Source organism: Rhinatrema bivittatum, chromosome 3, assembly GCF_901001135.1.
Source record: "Rhinatrema bivittatum chromosome 3, aRhiBiv1.1, whole genome shotgun sequence".
NCBI classification, from domain to species: domain Eukaryota; kingdom Metazoa; phylum Chordata; class Amphibia; order Gymnophiona; family Rhinatrematidae; genus Rhinatrema; species Rhinatrema bivittatum.
The window spans coordinates 310,578,462-310,595,606 of NC_042617.1; positions in this window are offsets into that span (position 1 = coordinate 310,578,462).

Below are 17,145 nucleotides of genomic sequence, written 5' to 3' on the forward strand. Positions count from 1 at the left end.
TTTTTTCTGTCTTCACATTCAGTTACAAGAGGTGGGTGGGACTTAAGTAAATTGACTTCAGCAGGAAGAGCAGGATTGAAGATTCTGATTGTCAGCTTGCTATGTCAGTCCTGCCAAAGTTATTGTAAACTTTGATTAAAATCATCCATTGTACCTGAAGATTGGAGAGTGGACAATGTAACCCTAATATTTAAAAAGGCCTCCAGGGGCGATCCAGGAAAATACAGACTGGTTAACCTGACTTCAGTGCCAGGAAAAATAGTGGAAAGTGTTCTAAATATCAAAATCACAGAACATATAGAAAGACATGGTTTAATGGAACAAAGTCAGCATGGCTTTACCCAAGGCAAGTCTTGCCTCACAAATCTGCTTCACTTTTTTGAAGGAGTTAATAAACATGTGGATAAAGGTGAACTGGTAGATTTGGTATATTCGGATTTTCATAAGGCGTTTGACAAAGTTCCTGTTGTGTCCGTTGGTCTTCGATGGCTTCACCCCGCCTACCTCTCTCTACTTTCGGCTCCTCCCGCTCACCTTGGATTGTTGGCCGCAGCAGTGTCTGCTTGCTGTTCTCTCCCCAGAGCGGCTTTGGTGCTGCCTCTCGCCATTCTCCTTCAAGGTACCTCTAGGGCGCACGCGTGCACCGGAGCTCTCCATACTGAATTAATTTCCTTCTTTGTGTTGGAGAAGGCCATGCACCCTATCATTCTGGGGTTATCTTGGTTGCAGCTGCATATGCTGCAATTTAACTGGGCCACATTGGAACTCTCCCATTGGGGCCCAGACTGCCATGGCAAATGCCTAAAGGAGGTCACTCCTATTCTCTGTATGCCTACAACTCCAGTGATGCCAGGACTGCCACCTCAGTATGCATCATTTCATGATGTTTTCTCCAAAGAAGCTGCTGACATCCTTCCGCCACATAGATCTTATGACTGCGCCATAAGACTGAAACCTAATGCTGAACTTCCTAAGGGACGTGTCTACCCATTATCGGTGGTAGAGAACAAAGGCATGTCTGAGTACATTGAGGAAGATTTGCAAAAGGGTTTCATTAGACCATTTAAGTCTCCTGCGGGTGCAGGCTTTTTCTTCGTGGGGAAGAAGGACGGCACACTGCATCCTTGTATCGACTATCGAGGTCTGAATGAGATCACAATTAAAGACTGATACCCCTTACCTCTGATCTCTGAGCTTTTTGATTGACTTCAAGGAGCCAAGATATTCTCAAAAATTGACCTAAAGGGAGCCTATAACTTGGTTTGCATTTGCGACGGCGACGAGTGGAAAACAGCTTTCAACACTCAAGATGGCCATTTCGAATATTTGGTGATGCCCTTCGGCCTGTGCACTGCCCCCGCCGTTTTTCAGAACATGATGAATGACATTCTGCGGGACCTTTTGTACAAAAGTGTCGTTGTCTACATAGATGACATCTTGATCTTTTCACAAGATATGTCTACTCATCTAGCAGATGTCAAACAAGTATTACTGAGACTTCGAGAACACTGTCTCTACGCCAAACTGCCGAAATGAGAGTTTCACAAAGAAGCTGTGCCTTTTCTTGGCTACATCGTATCAAAACAAGGCTTCCAGATGGATCCCCAAAAATTAGAGAGTATCAAGAATTGGTCTCAACCTGCCAGTCTGAAGGCCCTGAGATGATTTTTGGGGTTTACAAACTACTATAGAAGCTTCATAAAGAACTATTCTTCTTTGACAGTGCCCTTAACTGCTATGACATGGAAAGGGGCTAATGCTTCAATGTGGTCTGCGGAGGCCATTTTCGTGTTTGAGAAATTAAAGATTGCCTTTTCCACTGAGCCATGTCTGCATCACCCAGACCCCAACAGACCCTTCATCGTGGAAGTTGACGCTTCAGATGTTGAAGTAGGGGCCGTGCTGAGCCAAACTGGAGATTCTAAAGCCTTGCATCCCTGCTCCTTTTTCTCGTGGCACTTTTCTTCTGCAGAGAAGAACTATGGGATCGGAGATAAAGAGCTCCTGGTTACTAAGATGGCATTCGAGGAATGGCAGCCTTTGCTCGAAGGCGCCCAACATCAAATTACTGTATTCTCGGACCACAAGAATCTAGAGTATCTCTGTCATGCGCAACGTCTTAACCACAGACAAGCCAGATGGTCCTTGTTTTTTAATCGCTTTGACTTCATGCTCAAATACCGTCCCGGAGACAAGAATACCAGAGCTGATGCCCTGTCTCGCTCTTTCCTCTCTGAGGATGTTCCTGAAGAACCTCAGCATATTATTGACTCGAAGAAAGTCATCTTGGTGGCTACCCATTCTGTGCCTGCCGGTAAAACGATTGTGCCCAAGAACCTCAGAAAGAAACTTACATTGGGCTCATGATTCTAAGTTGGCTGGCCATCCTGGTCAATGCTGGACCCTGCTGAAATTACGGAAGTACTATTGGTGGCCTACTATCAAGGAAGACACGTACTTCTATGTAGCTTCATGCTCCAACTGTGCTAAACATAAGCCTACTTCTGGTCAGCCTTGGGGATTGCTGCAACCGCTACCAGTTCCAGAAGAGCCATGGACTCACATTGCTACAGACTTTGTAGTTGATCTGCCTCTTTCTGGAGGAATGAATACTATCTGGGTGACAGTTGACCGTTTCACTAAGATGGCCCATTTCATGGCACTGCCTGGTTTACCCTCAGCCTTGGAGCTTGCTAAACTCTTCATCGTACACATCTTTTGCCTACATGGCCTACCAAAGCACATTGTCTCTGATAGAGGATCTCAATTCACGGCAAAATTCTGAAAGGCTTTATGCAAGCTATTTGACATCTCTCTGGATTATACATCTGCCTATCATCCTCAATCCAATGGCCAAACTGAGAGGATGAATAGGACCCTAAAACAGTTCATTCATGCCTATGTGAGTTGCCATCAGAATAACTGGGCCGAACTGTTGCCCTGGGCAGAATTCGCCATGAACTCACATCCAGCGTCATCCACTGGATCAACACCATTCGAAGTGGTTTATGGACGACTACCTTCACCGCCACTTCCATTGACTCTCTCAGTGTCGTCCCTAGCAGCTCAATCCACTGCTGATGATATCCATCAATTATGGACTCAGACTAAAGACATGCTAATCAAAGCGGGTGAACGAGCAAAGAAATCATACGATTCTCATCACTCTAAAGCACCTGTATTTCAACCTGGTGACAAAGTCTGGCTGTCAAATAAGCATTTGAGACTAAAGTTACCTTCTACTTGATTTGCTCCATGCTACATTAGACCATTTCCAATTCTCCGATGTCTTGGCAACATTACATACAGTCTGAAGCTACCGCCTGGATTGAAAATCCACAACGCATTCCACGTTTCACTTTTGAAACCACTCATTCTTAGTGAGTTCTCATCCAAGTCTCCAAGAACCAACTTCTATTACCATAGAAGAAGACCTTGAATATAAGGTTGAAGCTATTCTGGATGTAAGAAGACGTGGCAAAACTTGGGAATACCTTCTATCTTGGGAAGGTTACGACCCCGAGGAAAATTCTTGGGAGCCGATGGCAAATATCCTGGATAAAGAGATGCTTCTTCAGTTTCATCAGATGCATCCACAAAAACCTAAACCTGGTAAAAGGGTCAGAGGCCGCCCTTTGAAGGGGGGTACTGTTGCGTCCGTTGGTCTTCGATGGCTTCGCCCCGCCTACCTCTCTCTACTTTCGGCTCCTCCCGCTCACCTTGGATTGATGGCCGCCACGACGTCTGCTTGCTGTTCTCTCCGGCGTCCCCGGAGCGGCTTTGGTGCTGCCTCTCGCCATTCTCTTTCAAGGTACCTCTAGGGCACACGCGAGCATGCCGCCCTGATCTTTAACTCTACATTGGCGCGAACCTCAGGGGCATCCCCCTCTTCTGACGTCACGACTTCTGGGTATATCTGCCTACAGTATTTGCTAGCTCGTTGAGTTAGCAACAAGAATCGTACGGATGGGATTCGCTCTCCATTCCTAAGCTACTCTGCCACTCCAGCGCTATCTGGAACTCTTACTACCCTTCGGGGTCTCTAACGGGGTACCCGCTCCTCGGGAGCCTCTTTGCTTCTTTCAGGTGCTATCAGGAAACAGGTACTCGCTCCTCGAGGGCCCATGTTCCCTGTGTTGCTGCCTGCAACCTTTACCCTTCTACTTGGAAGAACTAACTTACAGCTACTATCAGTGAGTACAGAAAACATCTCTTTCCACAGTACTGCTTCACTGGAACCAGGTACTCACTCCTCGAGGGCCTGCTCTCTGCTCCAGTGCCAGACCTCTCGTCTAGTGGAATCTCTGCTACAACTAAGTGAATTAAATGCTACCGAGTCTCTCTGCTCTAAGGGATCAGGTACTCACTCCTTGAGGACCTACTCTCCCTGTCTTGGACCTTCGCCCATCTCTACATTGGAATCTGAATGCTATTCTTATTGTGTGCTCATAACTCTCAGTCTCTTTCCACTACAGCACTGCCCTGCGGAGGATCCGCTGTTCCAGCGTTCTGTGTGAGACGCGCCCAGCTGGGCTCTTCAACCACTACTCACTACTGCCACCTCTGGTGGTCATTCAAACTGTCTAATAAAAGATTCAAATCTGTGTTTGTGTGTCCAGAGTCTAGCCTGACACCATGATCCCTCATGGGACTGCCCCCCATGGGCGTGCTCAGCTGCCACAGTGTCCAAGGATCCACCCAAACACCATTAACCATAACAGTTCCTCATGAGAGGCTTCTAGGAAAAGTAAATAGTCATGGGATAGGTGGCGATGTCCTTTCGTGGATTACAAACTGGCTAAAAGAAAGGAAACAGAAAGTAGGATTAAACGGACAATTTTCTCAGTGGAAGGGAGTGGGCAGTGGAGTGCCTCAGGGATCTGTATTGGGACCCGTACTTTTCAGTATATTTATAAATGATCTGGAAAGAAATACAATGAGTGAGGTAATTTTGCAGATGATACAAAATTGTTCAGAGTAGGTAAATCACAAGCAGATTATGATAAAGTGCAGGAAGAACTTCTGAGACTGGAAAATTGGGCATCCAAATGGCAGATGAAATTTAATGTGGATAAGTGCAAGGTGATGCATATAGGGAAAAATAACCCATGCTATAGTTTCACAATGTTGGGTTCCATATTAGGAGCTACCACCCAAGAAAGAGATCTGAGCATCATAGTGGATAACACATTGAAATCATCGGCTCAGTGTGCTGCAGCAGTCAAGAAAGGAAACAGAATGTTGGGAATTATTAGAAAGGGAATGGTGAATAAAATGGAAAATGACATAATGCCTCTGTATCGCTCCATGGTGAGACTGCACCTTGAATACTGTGTACAATTCTGGTTGCCGCATCTCAAAAAAGATATAGTTGCGATGGAGAAGGTACAGAGAAGGGTGACCAAAATCATAAAAGGAATGGTACAGCTCCCCTATGAGGAAAGACTAAAGAGGTTAGGACTTTTCAGCTTGGAGAAGAGACGCTGAGGGGAGATATGATAGAGGTGTTTAAAATCATGAGAGGTCTAGAACGTGTTAATGTGAAACAGTTATTTACTCTTTCGGATAATAGAAAGACTAGGGGGCACTCCATGAAGTTAGCATGTGGCACATTTAAAACTAATCAGAGAAAGTTCTTTTTCACTCAACACACAATTAAATTCTGGAATTTTTTTGCAGAGAATGTGGTTAGTGCAGTTGGTGTAGCTGTGTTTAAAAAAGGATTGGATAAGTTCTTGGAGGAGAAATCCATTACCTGCTATTAATTAAGTTGACTTAGAAAATAGCCACTGCTATTACTAGCAACAGTAACAAGGAATAGACTTAGTTTTTGGGTACTTGCCAGGTTCTTATGGCCTGGATTGGCCACTGTTGGAAACAGGATGCTGGGCTTGATGGACCCTTGGTCTGACTCAGTATGGCATGTTCTTATGTTAACTCCATGCTGAAAGATATGCTAATGATTAGTCTCCATGAGCAGGAGAGGTTTTGCACATGGAGAGACAGAGAAAAAAGGGCAGATTATTTTTGGCTCCTTTTACAGAGCTCCTTTATTTGTCTGAAAGGTTGGAATCCAGAAGGAATTGTTAATATACTCAAAGTAGAGTATGTATGACTGAAAGGAAGGAATGAGATTGTGATTTAAACATTTTGTTCATATTAGAGCAATCCAGGTAAGAACTGTGGCAGAAAAAGTACAGTAATGGTCAATTACTTAAAAATAAAACCAGCCAAGACGCGGAGATTTTCATTGGCTTAATTTAGTTAGACTGCTGTAGTGAGAAAATTTACTGAGTATGAGAAACTGAGGTGTATAAAAATGCTGTGTTAATATTCTTTTTGCTTGTTAACGGAAAAGTGTAAAAAAACTTTTCAGACTGACTTCACTGCAAACCTTTGCTACATAAATTGATAGAACCTGAGAGTTAATGGGCTATTGACGGAGAGAAACTTAAGGCTTGCCCTAATTGCTCAGAACTGTCTTCCTTGAAAAAAGAGCTGGCTGAAGATACAGCTGAATTGGAAGCAATAAAGAAAGTTTCACCCACTTTATATAATTCAGGAGTTAATCCCACATTATCTCATAAAAACCAAAAGTCAAAATAAAAGGGGTTTACAGTGGGCTCAGGCAGGATAAGACCTGTGACCCACAGACACCCGTTCTTGACAGCTATGCAGCCCACAAGATTACCCCCTCACTCACATACAGGCCGATTCAGTAAAGTCCGCGGGAAAGTGGGCGAACGCCCGCTCTCCCAGCGCGCGCACAGGCCACTCGCCTGTGCACGTGATGCAGTATTTAAATTAGGTCCGGTGGTAGAAATGGGCAAAAGGAAGCGCTAGGGACACTAGCGCGTCCCTAGCGCCTCCTTTTGGCCCGGAGCGGCGGCTGTCAGCGGTTTGACAGCCGACGCTCAATTTTGCCGGCATCGGTTTTCGAGCCCGCTGACAGCTACGGGCTCGGAAACCGGACGCCGGCAAAATTGAGCATCCGGTTTTCGACCCGACAGCCGCCGGCCGACTTCAAATCTTTTTCTTTTTTTTTTTTTACCCTTCGGGACCTCCGACTTAATATTGCCATGATATTAAGTCGGAGGGTGAACAGAAAAGCAATTTTTACTGCTTTTCTGTGCACTTTCCCGGTGCCCGAAGAAATTAGCGCCTACCCAATGGTAGGCGCTAATTTCTGAAAGTAAAATGTGCGGCTTCGCTGCACATTTTACTTACTGAATCGTGCAGGCATACCTAATAGGGCCATCAACATGCCCTATTGGACGCGCATTTTCCACCCCTTACTGAATAAGGGGTAAGGGAAAACGCGTCCAATGACAGGTTAACAGTGCGCTCCATCGGAGCGCACTGTATCGGCCTGATAGAGCATTAAGGAACTCAAAAGACAGAATTACAGGGGGCTCTGGTAGAATCAGACCTGTGATGCGGAGACACACACTGTATCATGTTATAAAAGCGCAAAAAGCCTTCTCTGTATTAGTTATTGAAGAAGATCTTGCGAAAGAGATTGAAGTGACATCTGAAAAGAAAGAAGAAACCCAATGCGTACAGAAATGTCACCCCCGAAATACAAATAAAAATGCAAAGGAAAAGGGTGAAGTGGATAAGAAAATTCAACTAAATAAGACACTAAAGGAATCCAAGAAAAGCTGTAACCAGAATGAGAAAGCTGGAAATCTATGAGCACAAATCCTCGTAGTTTAGTCAATAAAATCTCAGATCTGCAAGCCCTAATGATAGAGGCGGACTTGGACATTGTTGCTGTCACGGTGACGTGGTTCACGGAATCTCATGATTGGGATACGGCAATACCGGGCTATAACTTATTAAGGAAGGACAGAGAGGACAGGAAAGGGGGAGGAGTGGCTCTTTATGTCAGAAACAATATCCAGAATACTACTATAAATAAAAAACCCAATACTGTATAACATGTAACTAAATCCAAATGATACATAACCTGTTATATGAGGAATGTCTTAAGTGAGACCATGTGTACCTTCATACGATGCTAAAAAATGATTTAGCTATCGTGTCTGTGAGCCATTGATTTGGACTTCAAAAATCATTAGGTACCTGGGTCTCTTGTAACTCTGCGTGACCATACTGCCTCTGGTTTATCCCCTCCATGTTCATTTTCCCCTGTTAATTATGTACTTTCAATTCTTTTGTTCAACTGTAAACCGGTATGATGTCCCCACTATATATATAAAAGTTTCTAAATAAATAAATAAATAAATGTCCACTTCCACATTGAGAGAATGTTGCATCAAAACTGGCCAAAGTAAAGACTTTGTAATCACTTATCTTGTATTGTTCTGTGGTCGATCTTGTACAGCCGACACCTAGATGTTTCGGAGCGAGGCTCCTTCTTCAAGGGCTGAATGTTGTCAAGAGGGACTCGTGGAACACTGTATATCTCTACAGAGAACATAATAAAGACATCCTTTTAGTTATTGAAATAATTTTCACTTAACTTGGTCACTTGACGATAGGACTCGATACATACGTGTAGTGGCGGCAAAATTCCATAAAGAGTTGATTTCTTTGTCAAGAGTGGACTGTTGTGCTGTCACTGCGGTCTGAATAGCTCCGCTGTGAACAATCAAAAATCCCAAAATAACTGGGAATACACATGCTTTAAATCGCTGTCAATTTAAACAAAACAACTGGCAGCCATCTGAGTAGATGCTGTAATGTTTGCGTTGTTCAATAGAGACTTGAAAGTTAGAGATACTCACTGTACTGATGACGGCTGCTCTCAGCGGCAGGATAGCTGCACCTTTTACCGGCGCGAAAATGCCGACTGAGACGCCGACTCAGCCTCGCTCCGAAACATCTAGGTGTCGGCTGTACAAGATCGACCACAGAACAATACAAGATAAGTGATTACAAAGGCTTTACTTTGGCCAGTTTTGACGCAACATTCTCTCAATGTGGAAGTGGACATCAAGTCACGCAGAGTTACAAGAGACCCAGGTACCTAATGATTTTTGAAGTCCAAATCAATGGCTCACAGACACGATAGCTAAATCATTTTTTAGCATCGTATGAAGGTACACATGGTCTCACTTAAGACATTCCTCATATAACAGGTTATATATCTTTTAGAAACAATATCCAAGCATCTGAGCTGCAAGGAAGATGGGGCAAAGAAGAAGCACTATGGACTGACCTAAAAAAAGATGATGGGGGCTTCCTGTTGCGACAGTCGCTGCCCGACGTCTCCACTCCGCCCACCTTACCGCATTGGCGACTCCCTCCGGGGTTGATGGAAGGCTGACTGCCGCAGCGTTCTTCTGTCGCCCTCGTCCGGCGTCCCCGGACCAGCCCAACGCTGCAATTCGCCATGTTGACCTGATGCCTAGGGGCGCGCGCACGGCGCAGTCCCGCCTCAAGTACCAGAAGTGGCGCGAACCTCAGGGGCATCCCCCTGAGATGACGTCATCTGCTTCAGATATTTAAAGGTCTCTGAATTGCTAACAATTCGAGTTAGCAAGGAATGGCAACGGACTCGCTAAGTCTTTCCAAGCTACTCTGCCTCCTCGGACTTACCAGGGTTACCCGCTCCTCGGGGGCCTCGCTCTCTCTCTTACTTTGTAGGTTGCAGTCTGGAACTGATACTTGCTCCTCGAGGGCCCTCGTTCCCGGACTTCTTCGGAATTCACTTCTGCCTGGAAGTCATCACTGCCTACTACATCTGTGAGTTACCATCGCACTCTCAAAGCTTTCCCTGGAACCAGGTACTTGCTCCTCGAGGGCCTACTTCCTTCCAGCTCCTGGGCTTCTATGAGACATTGTGTGAGTGTTACCATTAGATTCTGTCCAGGAACTCTGCATACCCTGCCTACTCACTATATTTCAGTTTCTCTACAGCTCAGCCTCCAGGGATCGCTGTTCCAGTATCTGAGGGACTACAGCCCAGCCGGGCATTCCAGCTCACTACTGCCACCTCTGGTGGTTCAGTATACTGTCTAATAAAAGAACTAGTGTGTGTCTGTCTCCTAACTATGAGCCTGACCGGTGGTCCCTCTCGGGATCATCCCCCGGGGGCATGGTCATCTGCCACTGGTCCAAGGATCCACCCCCAACTCCCTAAATAATAACACTTCCATTTCTATTGGAGTGGTTTACAGGCCTCCAAATCAAATGGAAGAGCTTGACAAAGCTCTAGTTGAAGACATACAAAAGATGGGAAAGAAGGGAGAAGTGGTGATTGTTGGAGATTTTAATCTGCTGGATGTAGACTGGAGAATCCCTTTTGCAGAATCTAACAGTAGTAGAGAGATAGTGGAAGCCCTGCAAGGGGCTCTGTTCAAACAAATGGTAATGGAACCCACGAGGGAGGGAGCTATACTCGACTTAGTTCTCACTAATGGAGATAACGTTTCTAATGTCCAGGTGGGTGCCCACCTCAGCACCAGTGATTATCATACAGTATGGTTTCATATCACAAATAGGATACGGAGAAGTAGCACGAAGACTCGAGTTTTGCAGTTCAAAAACACGGACTTTGATGAAATGGGTAAGTACCTGGAGGAAGAACTAGAAGGCTGGGAGAACAAGAGAGATGTGGAACAACAGTGGACCAAACTAAAAGGAGCAATTACCAAGGCAACTAATCTATATGTTAGAAAAGTAAAGAAAAGCAAGAGAAAAATGAGACCTATCTGGTTCTCATAGGAGGTGGCTGACAAAATAAAAGCTAAAAGAACAGCGTTCAAGAAATATAAAGAATCCCAAAGAGAAGAACACAAGGAAGAATATCTAGTGGAACTGAGAGAGATGAAGAAAGCAAACAAGAAAGCGAAAATTCAAGCAGAAGAAAGGATTGCCAAAGAGGTAAAGCAAGGTGACAAACATTTTTTAGATACATCAGTGAAAAGAGAAAAGTCCAAAGTGGTATACTGAAATTGAAAGGTGAACAGGTTCAATGGGTGGAGACAGATGAAGAAATGGCAGAATTATTAAACGAATACTTCAGTTCGGTATTCACTAAAGAAGACCCTGGAGAAAGACCGACACTAGTCAACCAGTAACTGGAGGGAAGCAGAATGGATGAAACTCCGTTTACGGAAGAGAATGTATGGGAAGAGCTAGGAAAACTGAAGGTGGACAAAGCCATGGGGCCTGATGAGGTTCATCCCAGGATACTGAGGGAGCTCAGAGGTATGCTGGCGGCTCCGCTGTGTGACCTGTTCAATAGCTCCCTCAAAACGGGAGTGGTTCTAAGTGATTGGAGAAGAGCATCAGTGATCCCGCTTCACAAGAGCAGGAGCAGACAAGAGGCTGGAAACTATAGGCTGGTTAACCTCACCTTGGTGGTGGGAAAGATATGGGAGTCACTGCTGAAGGAAAGAATTGTGAACTATCTACAAGCAGCAGAATTGATGGACCAGCATGGTTCACCAAGGGAAGGTCCTGTCAGACAAATCTGATCGACTTTTTTGATTGGGTGACTAAGGAATTGGATCAAGGAAGAGTGCTCGATGTCATCTACTTGGATTTCAGCAAAGCTTTTGATACGGTCCCGTACAGGAGGCTGGTGAATAAAATGAGAAGCTTAGGAGTGAGTGCCAAGGTGGTGGCCTGGATTGCAAACTGGTTGACGGACAGAAGACAATGTGTGATGGTAAATGGAACTTACTCTGAAGAAAGAGCGGTGTTAAGTGGAGTGCCGCAAGGATCAGTGTTGGGACCGGTCCTGTTCAATATCTTTGTGAGCGACATTGTGGACGGGATAGAAGGTACGGTTTGTCTTTTTGCGGATGACACTAAGATCTGCAACAGAGTGAACACGCCAGAAGGAGTAGAGAGAATGAGACAGGATTTAAGGAAGCTGGAAGAGTGGTCGAAGATATGGCAACTGAGATTCAATGCCAAGAAGTACAGAGTCATGCATATGGGGTGTGGAAATCCGAAAGAACAGTATTTGATGGGGGGGGGGGGGGGGGTGAGGACTGGTGTGCATGGAGCAGGAGAGAGACCTTGGCGTGATAGTGTCTAACTGTTGCGGTCTCCGCCGCTTCCCCATCGCTAGGACTGAACGGTGCCTACCTCCGCCGCTGGAAACGCCGCATTCCGCGTGGCTGGGACCCCGGCAGCGCTGCCTGCTCCACGTGGCGGCCGCCATTGCTTGCCCGTCTCTCCGCTGCCTCGTGCGCGCATGAGGACGCCCACTTTGTGCGCACAGCTCCCAGAAGTCTGGCCCCGCCTGCGCTGATGACCTCACGCCCCAAGGCCGATATAACCGGCGCCCGGACTCCTTCTCTTTGCCTTGCAACGAGGTTCACTACTGCCTAGTAGTTCTGAGTTGCGCATCGTCTGTTCTTCGTTCCTGCCTTTGACCCTTGGACTGCTTTTGACTCGCTTCAGCCTGCCACCTGCCTCTGACCTTGGTTCGTTCCTGACTTTGCTTCTGTCTGCTGCCTGCCTCCGACCCCGGCTTGTTCTCAACCTGGTTCCAGTCTTCAGCCTGCTACAGACTCCATTCCAGTCTACAGCCTGCTTCAGTTCCAACCTGCTACAGATTCCATTCCAGTCTACAGCCTGCTTCAGTTCCAGCTTGCTACAGACTCTGCCTCAGTATCCGGTTAGCTACAGTCCCCGCTGCCGCCCGCTGTCCTGCCATCAGCTGGCCCTCGGCCTGTACAGCCGGATCTCGGACTACCAAATACCGTTGGACTTCCTTACCACAGCTCAGGCCATAGGCCATCCCTGCCACTGGACATTCAGCCTATCCTCAAGTCCCAAGGTTCCAGGACCCTACGGGCTCCTCCTGGAGGGTTCCTGGTTCCCGGGTGAACACCGCCAGAATGTAGCTCCGCCCCCCGGCCTACCCTTTCATCCTAGGTGGGCCGGCCCAAGGGTCCACTACCTCGCCTGCAGTGTCAAACTGCAACACTAACGATCTGAAGTCGGCGAAACAATGTGACAAGGCGATTGCTAAAGCCAGAAGGATGCTGGGCTGCATAGAGAGGAATATTGAGCAATAAAAGGGAAATGATTATCCCCTTGTACAGGTCCTTGGTGAGGCCTCACCTAGAGTACTGTATTCAGTTTTGGAGACCGTATCTCTGAAAGGACAGAGACAGGATGGAAGTGGTCCAGAGAAGGGCGACCAAAAAGGTGGAGAGTCTTCATCGAATGACTTATGAGGAGAGATTGAAGAATCTAAATATGTACACTGTGGAGGAAAGGAGGAACAAAGGTGATAAGATACAGACCTTCAGATACTTTTAATGATCTAAAGACAATGACAAACCTTTTCTGTTGGAAAAAAATCAGCAGAACCAGGGGTCATGATTTGAAACTCCAGGGAGGAAGACTCAGAACCAATGTCAGGAAGTATTTCTTCACGGAGAGGGTGGTGGATGCCTGGAACGCCCTTCCGGAGGAAGTTGTGAAGACCAAAACTGTGAAGGACTTCAAAGGGGCGTGGGATAAATACTGTGGGATCCATAAAGTCTAAAGGATGTGAATGAAGAGAAGAGGCATGGGGGTAGTTTGCTGGAATTATAGCTACTACCTGGAGATTAATACCCTTATTCAATAAACATACTCACTGTCAATGCAACTCCAGAATTGCTCTATGCTTCAATGGCAAGAGGAAATGTGGAAAAAAAGGATTTGCATTCACAAAAAAACCAGGGAGTAGCTTGCTTGTTACGGCGGTTACTACCCCAAACCAAATAAGTCTGATACTTCACTTCAATGCATATCCAGCATAGCTCTCTGCTTCAACGGCAGGGGGGAAAGACTGATACTTCACTTTCAGTGCATATCCAGCATAGCTCTCTGCTTCAACGGCAGGGGGGAAAGAGGAAAAGAGGATTTATATTCAGGCAACAAGCAACAAGGAATGAATTACATAGTCTGGGCAAACAAATAATTATGGGAGTAGCTTGCTTGTTACGGCGGTTACTACCCTGAATCAATTAAGCCTGATACTTCACTGGGAATACATATCCAGCGCAACGCACTGCTTCAACGGCAGGGGGAATAAAGAAAAGAGGAACTATATTCAGACAACAACTAACAAGGACTGAATGGCACAGGCTGGGTAAACAAATAAGCGTGGGAGTAACTTGCATATTGCAGCAGTTGCTACCCCTGACCAATTGAGCTGGATGCTTCGCTGGGATGCAGTTCCAGTGCTGCTCTCTACATCGATGGCAGGGGTGGAGGGAAACTGGAACCAGGGGGTTGCTGATGGGGGCCAAGAGTAACAGATAAGTATGAGAAAAAAAAAGTGTGAAAGCTTGCTGGGCAGTCTGGATGGACCGTTTGGTATTCTTCTGCCGTCATTTCTATGTTTCTATGTTACAGTGTAAGTACTTAACTCAGATTCTGGTCTGAGAGTGACTGTGCAATTTAAGTGACTATTCAGTGTTTCATATGAAACAGAACTAGATATTTCTGGGTCAGCTTTTGTTTGTAACCATATTTATTGGGTTTCATGGAAGAACACATAACATGTTTTACCAAAACTGAAGAGTACAACAACACAAGAATAATACAGATCTCTATATCAGCATATCAAACGTAAACCAATCTAGACGTTTAGAGTTCCCCTTATATTCCAATACCTGTTTATCCCCCCATACACTCCCTCCCTCCCAACCCATTTCCCCCTATTCCCCCTTCTTCCCAACCCATCCCTACAGCACCAGTGTCTAACGTAATCCCACTATTCCCGAATTGCTCATTTATTCGCAAGGTTACTCATCAGATACTTATCAGTATTAGGGATGCAATCTAGTCCAAATGCAGTCTGGTCGTATTGGGCAGGGAATCCGTGAAAAGCTTCCATTGGTCTTGAAAAGTACGCCACTTCTTATGCGCGTGACTTGATAAAGTTTTCCACTCCAAAAGATATAAATCCAACAACGTAGAAGTCCATTCCTGTTTGGAAGGAGGTGTAGTGGACAACCAATATTTCAAAATCAGATGAAGGGCCACAAGCCGTCCTTTGTGTATAAGGGACGGAGTGGAGAAATCCAAGCCATCTTGACAAGTCGGCGGGATTCCCAAGATCCACAGTAACGATGATTCAGGACTCCTCAACAAATCAGAGTCAGTAAGACAAGGCAGTTTCAGTCCAAAAAGTATGAATTATAGGGCATTCCCATAAGCAATGCATAAGCGAGGCCTGTGAGATAGAACATTTACGACATTTATGTGAATCAGCTACTCCCATAAGGTATGCTCTTCGCGGGCATACCACTATCCTATGCAGTATTTTAAAATGCAATTCCCTGAAGGCAACACTGACAACTACTTCCTGTGTTATTTGAAGGCACTGACGCAAATGATCTACGGTAATTAATACACCAGGTACATCTTTAGACCACTTAACAACAAGAGAATCGAATACTGTATACAATGATATATGATGCATAAATTTATACATTGATGAGATGAAAACCGGTTTTTTAACCCCCAAACTTAAAAAACGTTGAAATGGGCCATTGGTTTTAGGGAGCGGAGTAGAGGCAATTATTCTCTGAATATAACTGCGAATTTGGAGATATGTTAAATAATCCGCATGAGTAAAATTTAAGGTTTGGCAGCAATATTGAAATGAATAGGTTTCCCCAATTTGAAGATTAATAAAGGGTTGTAAATTAATGACTCCCATCTCAGAAAGTTCAGAAAATCGTCTTTCACTGAGCCCAGCGGGGAAGTCAAGATTCCCCATAAAAGATAGACAAAAGGACACCTGCCAAGGTAGTTGTAAGATGGAGCGGAGATATCTCCAACTTCTACGAAGAGCAAACACTAGAATGTTACGATAATGAAGGGGCTGCAGTTTTTCCTTAGCTGCATGTAGTATATAGGCCAAATCTAGTGGTTTCAATAATGCTTGTTCTAAATTAAGAACCTGGTTCGTGCCCCCACATCCCAACCATTCTCGTAGTGTCGGAGTCAAGCAAGCTATGTTATAAAACCACAAGTTAGCTACCCCATACCTCCCTCGACCTTAGGGACCATAAGTTTAGAGAAGCTAATACGAGCTCTTTTGGAGTTCCAAAACAATATTCCACATAGGGAATAAAGCAACTTAATATCCTTGGATTGTAGATATATGGGCGTCATCTGTAGTAAATATAATAGCTTAGGAAGCAAATCATCTGAACTAATGCAATTCTCCCTGAAATGGATAAGGGGAACGAGCTCCAACTATGAAGCTTCTCCCGAAAGATCTTTATTAGTGGGGGTATATTATGACAGTACCAGTACTGCGGGTCACTATGAATTTTAATCCCAAGATATTTTATAGTATCTTTTGCCCCTAATAATGGGAAATTTAACCAATCAGTTTTAAGGCTCCCATTCACATCCATTGCTTCTGATTTTGTCAAATTTAATTTTAATCCTGAGAAGGATCCAAAAGTGTGGATGGTTTCCAACAGAATTGGCAGTGAAATACAAGCATTCGAAAATAACATAAGCATATCATCGGCAAACAACATCATTTTCTGTTCGCTAGACCCAGTCCAAATACCTGGAATCTGCTTGTCATCTTTAATTTTACGTATGAGAGGCTCTAAGGATAATATGTATAGCAATGGTGATAGGGGGCACCCCTGACGTGTACCTCTACCTAAAGTGAAAATGGGAGATGTAGTTCCATTAACGCATATAAATGCCTTAGGATCTGAGTACAATAATTGAAGTGCTGTAAGAAAGGCTCTCTGGAAACCAAACCGTTGCAAAGTATCAAAAAGATACGCCCATGCCACCCGGTCAAACGCCTTTTCGGCATCAAAACTGACTAATAGAGGATCTGGTATAGATTGAGTCTTGCAGCTTTCTAAGGCTACCAAAAGGCGTCTGATGTTAGTAACCGGTCTCCTGCCATGGACAAATCCCGTCTGTTCAGGGGATATAAGATCAGGTAGTATAAATTTCAAACGGGAAGCCAACAGCTTGGCATATATCTTCACGTCCTGATTCAATAAGGATATTGGTCGGTATGACCCCGGATCTGCTGGATCTCGCACTGGTTTTGGCAAAACAGTGATGGCTGCCACTTTCATTGTTTCGGGTAGCTGAGCTGCACCAATCATATGATTAAACAAGCTCACTAAAAAAGGAGATATCGGTTCCTTAAGTGCTTTATAAAACAAGGAA